The sequence below is a fragment of the Bos mutus genome, chromosome 11 (assembly GCF_027580195.1).
Source record: "Bos mutus isolate GX-2022 chromosome 11, NWIPB_WYAK_1.1, whole genome shotgun sequence".
NCBI lineage: Eukaryota > Metazoa > Chordata > Mammalia > Artiodactyla > Bovidae > Bos > Bos mutus.
Window position 1 is genome coordinate 89938908 of NC_091627.1, and position 10403 is coordinate 89949310.

General features: G+C 43.3%; 1 pseudogene; it reads left to right on the top strand.

The window, feature by feature from the left end:
• Nucleotides 1-4775: 4775 nt before the first annotated feature.
• LOC138990024 (endogenous retrovirus group PABLB member 1 Env polyprotein-like) lies at nucleotides 4776-10069 on the top strand (annotated as a pseudogene).
• The last annotated feature ends 334 nt before the right edge of the window (nucleotides 10070-10403 follow it).

The window sequence follows — 10403 nt, forward strand, 5'->3', positions numbered from 1 at the left end:
TTGCATAGGAACCTGGAATGTCAGGTCCATGAATCAAGGCAAATTGGAAGTGGTCAAACAAGAGATGGCAAGGGTGAATGTCAACATTCTAGGAATCAGAGAACTAAAATGGACTGGAATTGGTGAATTTAACTCAGATGACCATTATATCTACTACTGTGGGCAGGAATCCCTCAGAAGAAATGGAGTAGCCATCATGGTCAATAAAAGAGTCTGAAATGCAGTACTTGGATGCAATCTCAAAAATAACAGAATTATCTCTGTTCGTTTCCAAGGCAAACCATTCAATATCACGGTAATCCAAGCCTATGACCCAAACAGTAATGCTGAAGAAGCTGAAGTTGAACGGTTCTATAAAGACCTACAAGACCTTTTAGAACTCACACCCAAAAAAGATGTTCTTTTCATTATAAGGGACTGGAATGCAAAAGTAGGAAGTCAAGAAACACCTGGAGTAACAGGCAAATTTGGCCTTGGAATACGGAATGAAGCAGGGCAAAGACTAATAGAGTTTTGCCAAGAAAATGCACTGGTCATAGAAACACCCTCTTCCAACAACACAAGAGAAGATTCTACACATGGACATCACCAGATGGTCAACAACAAAATCAGATTGATTATATTCTTTGCAGCCAAAGATGGAGAAGCTCTATACAGTCACCAAAAACAAGACCAGGAGCTGAATGTGACCAAGATCATGAACTCCTTATTGTCAAATTCAGACTTAAATTGAAGACAGTAGGGAAAACCACTAGACCATTCAGGTATGACCTAAATCAAATCCCTTAAGAATATACAGTGGAAGTTAGAAATAGATTTAAGGGCCTAGGTCTGATAGATAGAGTGCCTGATGAACTATGGACTGAGGTTCCTGACATTGTACAGGAGACAGGGATCAAGACCATCCCCATGGGAAAGAAATGCAAAAAAGCCAAATTGCTGCCTGGGGAGGCCTTACAAGTACTGAGAAAAGAAGAGAAGCGAAAAGGAAAGGAGAAAAGGAAAGATATAAGCATCTGAATGCAAAGTTCCAAAGAATAGCAAGAAGAGATAAGAAAGCCTTCCTCAGCAATCAATGCAAAGAAATAGAGGAAAACAACAGAATGGGAAAGACTAGAGATCTCTTCAAGAAAATTAGAGATACCAAGGGAATATTTCATGCAAAGATGGGCTCAATAAAGGACAGAAATGGTATGGACCTAACAGAAGCAGAAGATATTAAGAAGAGGTGGCAAGAATACACAGAAGAACTGTACAAAAATATCTTTACAACCCAGATAATCACGATGATGTGATCACTCACCTAGAGCCAGATATCATGGAATGTGAAGTCAAGTGGGCCTTAGAAAGCAACACTATGAGCAAAGCTAGTGGAGGTGATGGAATTCCAGTTGAGCTATTTCAAATCCTGAAGGATGATGCTGTGAAAATGCTGCATTCCATATGCCAACACATTTGGAAAACTCAGCAGTGGCCACAGGACTGGAAAAGGTCAGTTTCATTCCAATCCCAAAGAAAGGCAATGCCAAAGAATACTCAAACTACCGCACAATTGCATTCATCTCACACACTAGTAAAGTAATGCTCAAAATTCTCCAAGCCAGGCGTCAGCAATACGTGAACCGTGAACTTCCAGATGTTCAAACTGGTTTTAGAAAAGGCAGAGGAACCAGAGATCAAATTGCCAACATCTGCTGGATCATAGAAAAAGCAAGAGAGTTCCAGAAAACATTTATTTCTGCATTATTGACTATGCCAAAGCCTTTGACTGTGTGGATAACACACAACAAACTGTGGGAAATTCTGAAAGAGATGGGAATACCAGACCACCTGACCTGCCTCTTGATAAATTTGTATGCAGGTCAGGAAGCAACAGTTAGAACTGGACATGAAACAACAGACTGGTTCCAAATAGGAAAAGGAGTACGTCAAGGCTGTATATTGTCACCCTGCTTATTTAACTTATATGCAGAGTACATCATTAGAAATCCTCGGCTGGAAGAAGCACAAGCTGGAATCAAGATTTCCGGGAGATATATCAATAACCTCAGATATGCAGATGACACCACCCTTATGGCAGAAAGTGAAGAGGAACTCAAAAGCCTCTTGATGAAGGTGAAAGAGGAGAGTGAAAAAGTTGGCTTAAAGCTCAACATTCAGAAAACGAAGATCATGGCATCTGGTCCCATCACTTCATGGGAAATAGATGGGGAAACAGTGGAAACAGTGTCAGACTTTATTTTTCTGGGCTCCAAAATCACTGCAGATGGTGACTGCAGCCATGAAATTAAAAGACATTTACTCCTTGGAAGGAAAGTTATGACCAACCTAGATAGCATATTCAAAAGCAGAGACATTATTTTGCCAACAAAGGTCCGCCTAGTCAAGGCTATGATTTTTCCAGGGGTCATCTATGGATGTGAGAGTTGGACTGTGAAGAAAGCTGAGCACCAAAGAATTGATGCTTTTGAACTGTAGTGTTGGAGACGACTCTTGAGAGTCCCCTGGACTGCAAGGAGATCCAACCAGTCCATTCTAAAGGAGATCAGCCCTGGGATTTCTTTGGAAGGAATGATGCTAAAGCTTAAACTCCAGTACTTTGGCCACCTCATGCGAAGAGTTGACTCATTGGAAAAGACTCTGATGCTGGGAGGGATTGGGGGCAGGAGGAGAAGGGGATGACAGAGGATGAGATGGCTGGATGGCATCACTGACTCGATGGACGTGAGTCTGAGTGAACTCCGGGAGTTGGTGATGGACAGGGAGGCCTGGCGTTCTGCGATTCATGGGGTCGCAAAGAGTCGGGCACGACTGAGAGACTGAACTGAACTGAACAACGTGCTTGTGTGAATGAATGACATGCCCTGCACAAAGCAAGTAAGGAGCCCTGCTCTGCGGTTCCATGGTGATATCATATGGCTTACTGCAGAAATCTGTCGGGGGTTTATACTAACCTGCCAATGCCAAGAGGCACCCAATGTCTCCTTCAGGGACCGACCAGAAATGTTTAAAAAAAAGTGTGGACTAAACTCTCCTTTCTTGGTCAAACTTTCTGGTCTCTGTGATCATTTCATAACTTCTTGGGTATTAGAACTACTAACCTATCTGTCGGATCATAGACATTCAAAGGACCTTTGATCTATGCTGTTACTATATACTGTTGTTGCTGCTGCTAAGTCGCTTCAGCCGTTTTCAACTCTGTGCAACCCTATAGACGGCAGCCCACTAGGCTCCTCTGTCCCTGGAATTCTCCAGGCAAGAATATTGGAGTGGGTTGCCATTTCCTTCTCCAATGCATGAAACTGAAAAGTGAAAGTGAAGTCATTCAGTCATGCCTGACTCTTAGCAACCTCATGGACTGCAGCCTACCAGGCTCCTCTGTCCATGGAATTTTCCAGGCAAGAGTACTGGAGTGGGTTGCCATCGCCTTCTCCAACTCTATACTGTTACTTAGGTCCCAAACTTGGATTGGTAGTCAGGAAGCACCTAGCTTCACTAGGAGTCAAAAGTTCAGAAGCTAGATGGAGCTCTAGCTTCAAGAGCATCTCTTAGGTTAAAGTTTACTCAGATTGGAAGTACAATGAGTTTCTTCCTTTGGTAACACTATCTCCTAGTGGACCAGAGGAGAATTTTCAGTGGCTTTTGTCCCAACTCCTTAGATATTCTTTCTGTGGAATCTGTGGGAATGAATGGAAGGACTGGCCCTAATAACTCGAGAACAAAAGTCACTTTTTCCTCACTGGCCAGCCCTTCACCATCTCTTTTGCTATCGCTTATACTGGTGAGATGATGTTTGGAAGGAACATCTCAGTTTTATGTTCGTACCCATCTTATTGTGGTCAGGAATATACTCAGGGTCGTGCACAGGCACTCAGGTGACAAATGTTTCCCCCAGCGATCTTAGCTTGGGAGGCATTCCAGAAGGTTACTCTGATTGCACCCTGGGTGGCATCAGAGGCAAGCAAGGTTTTAAGGGTGAGGAACTGGACATCACTCAGGGGTGCCATCAGGTCTACCCCTGGTGCATCTCCACCCCAACCCCATGGTAGAACCGGGAGGGACGAATATGGCACCTGCGTTGGTAAGGGACAGACTAAGTCCAACCAGGGAAGAAAAGCTTCAGTGTAAAGTCTGTCTACACCCCTATCTAGAGCAGGGAGGGGCGCCTCTGGTAGAAAGAGGCACTGGTCGCTTTTTTTCTCTCTTACAGATGGGAGCTAACAATTCCAGCCTCACTCCATTGAACTGTATCCTGAACAACTGGGATATATTTGGTCCCCAGAGCTTAAAGAAGACATTCCTGATCTTCCTATGTGAAACTGCATGGCCACAGTATTCATTGGAGGATGGCGAACAGTGGCTGGTTGGAGGGTCTCTTAATTATAATACGTTTTACAATTAGACCGGTTCTGTAGAAAACAAGGGAAATGGGTAGAAGTAGCATATGTGTTGCCCCTTCTGTCTGAGAGATATGCCAGACTTATGTCCTAAGGGTATAGATTTGGGTGTGAAACCTTCAGCTCCCCCCTGTTCTCCTACTTTGCCCCCATACCTGGGGCTCCAAACTGAGCAAGCTGAAAGTCAGGGACCACCTCCCTCCCCCAGGAAGGGTTACCTCAGTCTCAGTAAAAACCCAAACTGAGATTCAAACAATCCAAGTAAAGGTCCAAACAAACCCTGTCTCAGTATGACCTCAGACTACTCTGGTTTCAATAGAAACTCAGACAATCGAAGTAAGAGAAGCTCAGACAGCAAAAACTAAGGGGTGAGACGAGATGGAGGACAGGAAACAAAGAGATACAGAAAAGCAGGTTTCTCCAATTTATCCCTGGGATCATATGCACAGAATAGCCAGAGAGGCTGAGGAACAGCCACAGAAGCTGTTGCCTCTTCATGAAGCACCCATCAGGAGAAATAATCAATCTATGAGAGTTAATAAGCCCAGCACTGGGATGACCCAGAGGGATGGTATGGGGAGGGAGGAGGGAGGAGGGTTCAGGATGGGGAACACATGTATACCTGTGGTGGATTCATTTTGATATTTGGCAAAACTAATACAATTATGTAAAGTTTAAAAATAAAATAAAATTAAAAAAAAAAAGAAATACAAAGAATCAAGGAGGATCTGGGAAACTATTTAGAGGATCCAGAAAATATATTAGAGATTTTAAAGGCGTTACTCTGCTTTATGACCTTACTTGGAAGGATGTGATGTATATTGTGGGACAATCGCTGACTCCTGGCTCAAAAAGTTGAGTTTTGGGGAAAGTCGTTGCTTATGGAGATGAATGGCTTGGTAATGAATCAGTAAGCAAGAGGGAGGATGGGATAGCTGCCCTCCAAACTGGGAATGAGGCAGTCCCAACTATAGAACCAGACTGGGACTATAACACGGCTGAAGGAAGATGGGATCAGAGTCATTTTGTCAGATGTATTCTTGAAGGACTCAGGCAAGTGTGTGCTAAGACTTTCAGTTCAGTTCAGTTCAGTTCAGTCTCTCAGTCATGCCGACTCTTTGCGACCCCATGAATCTCAGCACGCCAGGCCTCCCTGTCCATTACCAACTCCCGGAGCTCACTCAGACTCACATCCATCGAGTTGGTGATGCCATCCAGCCATCTCATCCTCTGTCGTCCCCTTCTCCTCCTGCCCCCAATCCCTCCCAGCATCAGAGTCTTTTCCAATGAGTCAACTCTTCGCATGAGGTGGCCAAAGTACTGGAGTTTCAGCTTTAGCATCATTCCTTCCAAAGAAATCCCAGGGCTGATCTCCTTTAGAATGGACTGGTTGGATCTCCTTGTAGTCCAAGGGACTCTCAAGAGTCTTCTCCAATGCCACAGTTCAAAAGCATCAGTTCTTCGGTGCTCAGCTTTCTTCACAGTCCAACTCTCACATCCATAGATGACCGCTGGAAAAACCATAGCCTTGACTAGATGGACCTTTGTTGGCAAAGTAATGTCTCTGCTTTTGAATATGCTATCTAGGTTGGTCATAACTTTCCTTCCAAGGAGTAAGAGTCTTTTACTTTCATGGCTAAGACTTTAAACTATGCCAAATTGGCAAACATAGAACAGGAGGAGAAGGAAGCTCCTGGTAAATTCCTAGATAGACTGAGACAAGCCCTTTGCAGATTCACTGAGATTTATCCCAAAAGTGAAGAGGGAAGAGTGATCTTAAAAGATAGGTTTTGCACTCAATCGGCTCCAGATATCCATCATAAGCTATTAAAACAGGTGTATGGACCAAATTAGTTTTTAGATAATCTGCTGCAACTGGCTCAAACAGTCTATTATGGTAGGGAATATGAGGAAAAGAAAGAAAGGCAGAAAAAGACAAAGGAACAAGTGGAAGCTCTTGTAATGGCTGTCAGAACCATTCTTAAACAGCCTGAGAAACATGCCAAGAGGGACCCAGGTGAAAAGAGATGGGCTTGCTATTACTGTGGAAAGGAGGGGCACCTCAAGCAGGATTGCCCTTAGGCATCTAAGCCGCCCCCAGCTCCATGTCCGGTCTGCAAAGGACCACACTGGAAGAGAAATTGCCCCCAGAGGCATATGTTTCAGGGGTCAGATTCTCAAGACAATCAGGACTGAAGATGCCTAGGGGCCCCCACACAAGCTCCCATCCAAATTATACCTGAGGAAACCCAGGTATTAATAACTGTCGGGGGGTGCAGGGTGAGGGGAGCATCCATCAATTTGCTTTTAGATACTGGGGCAACTTACTCTGTGCTTACTGAAGCCCTTGGCCTACCTTCTTCCTGATCCACTTCTGTAGGGGGACTGTCTGGACAAGGCAAAAGGTATTACTTCAAAATTGTTCTTTAAGCTGTAACTTGGACTCTGCTATTTTCACACAAGTTTCTGATCACACCAGAGTCTTCCTCACACCTTTTGGGGAGGAATATACTTTTGGGTGAACTCCAGGAGTTGGTGATGGACAGGGAGGCCTGGCGTGCTGCAGTTCATGGGGTCACAAAGTGTCGGACATGACTGAGCGACTGAACTGAACTGAACTGATACTGAGCACGGTCCATGCCTCTGTTTTCATGAATATGGAGCCCTCTCTTTCTTTCCCTTTAATTGAACAAAATGTAATTCATAGAGTGTGGACTGATGGAAAATCTGTGGGTCGAGCACAAAATGCTATTCCTATAGTTGTCAAGCTCAAAGACCCACACTTATTTCCACGTAAGAAGCAGTATTCACTGAAACCTGAGGTTAAGAATGGGTTAAAACCCATCATTGAGAATTTAAAGGAGTAGGCGCTATTAATTCCCTGTAACAGTCCATGCAACATTCCTATTTTTGGGTATAAAGAAATCAAATGGTAAATGGAGAATAGTTCAAGATTTATGGATAATAAATGAGGCTGTAGTTTCTTTACACCCCGTGGTGCCTAATCCTTATACTCTATTTTCTGAAATTCCTGAACTAGCCAAATATTTCTCAGTAACTGATTTAAAATATGCCTTCTATTCAGTGCCTTTGGCGAAGGAAAGTCAATTTCTATTTGCCTTTGAAGACTCTATGCAGCCAGCTTTTCAGTTAACCTGGACAGTTTTGCCCCAGGGATTTCATGACAGCCCTCACCTATTTGGGCAAAGTTTGTCACGGAATCTACAAAACTTTAATAGCTCTGAAGCAGTGGTGCTACAATATGTAGATGATATTCTGCTCTGTGCTGAGACAGAGGAAGCTTGTTCACAAGCCTCAGAAGATTTCTTAAACTTTCTGGCAGGCTGTGGATACAAGACATCAAGAGAAAAGGCTCAGCTTTGTCAACAATCTGTTAATATCTGGGCCTAATCATATCAGAAGGGACTAGGGCCATAGGTCCTGAGAGAATTAAACCTATACTAAATCATCCCCTACCTATGATTTTAAGACAATTGAGAGGATTTTTAGGAATCATAGGCTACTGCCGCCTTTGGGTTACAGATTATGGGGAACTTGCCCGGCCTTTATATGAAATTATAACTGACACACAGCAGGCCCAAACCAACAAACTGGTTTGATCTCCAGATACTCAAAAGGCTTTTAAGGCTCTTCAGACTGCTCTCCTACAAGCTCCTGCTTTGAGCTTGCTGACAGGGTCAGAATTTAATTTGTCACTGAAAGAAAAGGTATGGCCTTGGGAGTTTTGACACAACCCCAAGGGCCTCACCAGCAACCTATTGCTTATTTAAGTAGAGAATTAGATGTAATTTCACGTGGGTGGCCACACTGTCTAAGAGTAATTGGGGCAACAGCTTTATTAACACCTGAAGCCTTAAAAATAATGGGTGAAATCTTACTGTACTGACTCCACATGATGTGAGTGGAATCTTAAACTGTAAGGCTAAATACTTGGATGACAGACAGTAGCTTCTTAAATATCACTCATTATTGTTAGAAGGACCAATAACTAAGCTTAAAGTTTGTGGAAATTTAAATCCTGCCACTTTCCTTCCTGAGAAGAAAAATGAAACACCTGATCTCAATTGTTCCCAATTTCTCACTTTAAACTATGCAGTTCGGGAAGATCTAATGGATACCCCATTAGACAATCCTGACATGGAAATATTTACAGATGGCAGTTCTTTTGGTCGGGTTGGGAAGTGTAAAGCAGGTTACGCCCTGGTGATGGCTGAACAGGTTTTAGAAGCAAAATCTCTCCTCCAGGGAACCAGTGCTCAGTTAGCGGAGCTTGTGGCTCTGACCCAAGCTCTAGAGTTAAGCAAAGGGCAGCAAGTAAATATCTACCCTGATTCTAAGTATGCTTATTTGACTTTATATGCTCATGCTGCAATATGGAAAGAAAGACATTTTAAAACAGCAACAAGAGAACCTATTAAGCATTTCAGAGAGATTGAGAGACTTTTAACTGCTATATATTGTCCTAAAGAAGTAGCTGTTATGCATTGCAAAGGGCACAGCAGGGATGGGAGTAAAGTAGCCTAGGGTAATCAGCTGGCTGACTGTCAAGCCAGAAAAGCAACACTTTAGGAAACCCCTTCACTGCAGACGCCTTTGATCTGGACAGGTCCTGTGGAACAGGAAAAACCACAATATACTGAGAAAGAATTAGAAAGATATGAGAAAAGAGAAGCCAAGACTCCTGAAAAAGGGCGTCTAGTATCTACTGCCCCTATATGCTGGGAACAAATAGAGCCATCCCCAGAAGCTAGCCAACAACTTAATTATAATGACTGGAAACAATTGGGATTTTTGCCTCAGGAAATGTGCAATGTAATCATTCCCATGTTTTCCAACCCCAGTTCAGGTCCTCCCTTTGCCTGGGCAGGCACTGATTGAGACTGCATATCTCAGTCACGCTGGCTTGCTCCAAATGGGACCCATTGGGTATGTGGCTCTTACCTATGGGCATGGCTCCCCCCTGTATAGACAGGGAGATGCACCCTAGGTCTAGCTTTTACTCACTGCTTCATACTTTCAGAGCTTCCAGAAAAGTCTGCTAATTTACCACACCTTAAAACTCGGTGGGCAAGGCCTGTATTTCACTGGTATGATTATTTGGCTTCAGTGTTTGTTCTGTCTTTGGGAACTACAGATGTTATGCTATGAGTGGATGCTTTGACTAATTTTACTCAGGCATTAGAGGATTCTCAAAAAGCTATTTCAGCTCTTAATGCTGAACAAGTACAAATTAGAAAGGTGGTTTTACAAAACAGATTGACCTTAGATATTCTGACAGCTGCACAAGGAGGAACTTGTGCCATTATTCATACCCCGTGCTGTATGTACACACCTGTTATGAACAATAACGTTACTCATTTTACTAAACACATGAACAAGGTGATTGAGGCTATGGATGCTCCTGAAGCCTCAGTTGCCTTACTTTGGTAGAAGTTGACTAGTTCCCCATGGTGGAAAACTATCTTAATTAAAATAATTCTGATTGTTCTGTTTTTTCGCTGTTTGCTCCCTCCATCTGTAACTGCGTAGCTGGATTTGTTTCTAGTCACATGAAGGCTTTTAAGTTACAAATGGTTGTCCAAGCTCCTACAAGTGCCACAGCTTCCTCCAACTATTACTGGGGGCCCCTGGATCAGAGACCCTCAATGTGAGGGTTAGGACAATATGTTACCTCAACAATTTAGGGACAATGCCCCTTAACAGCTAGGAACAAGTTATGGAACGAGAACGACACCCCTTTCCCTTGGCAACATAATTCTCCTAAAAGAAAAGGGGGGAATGAAAGAGTCACTTCTTAGGCAGGTTGATAAGAAGTCCAGGGGTCCCCAAGGAGAGAGGGGTCTGGAATTCTCAAGGAGGAGGAAAGGACAAACTTTCCCCCCCGCCTCTAAATTCCTTAGTCTTTAGTCACATAAAACATTTTCATCTTTAAGCCTCTTTAAACTGATGAATACACAACAATCAACTCAGTTAAAATTGTACTAA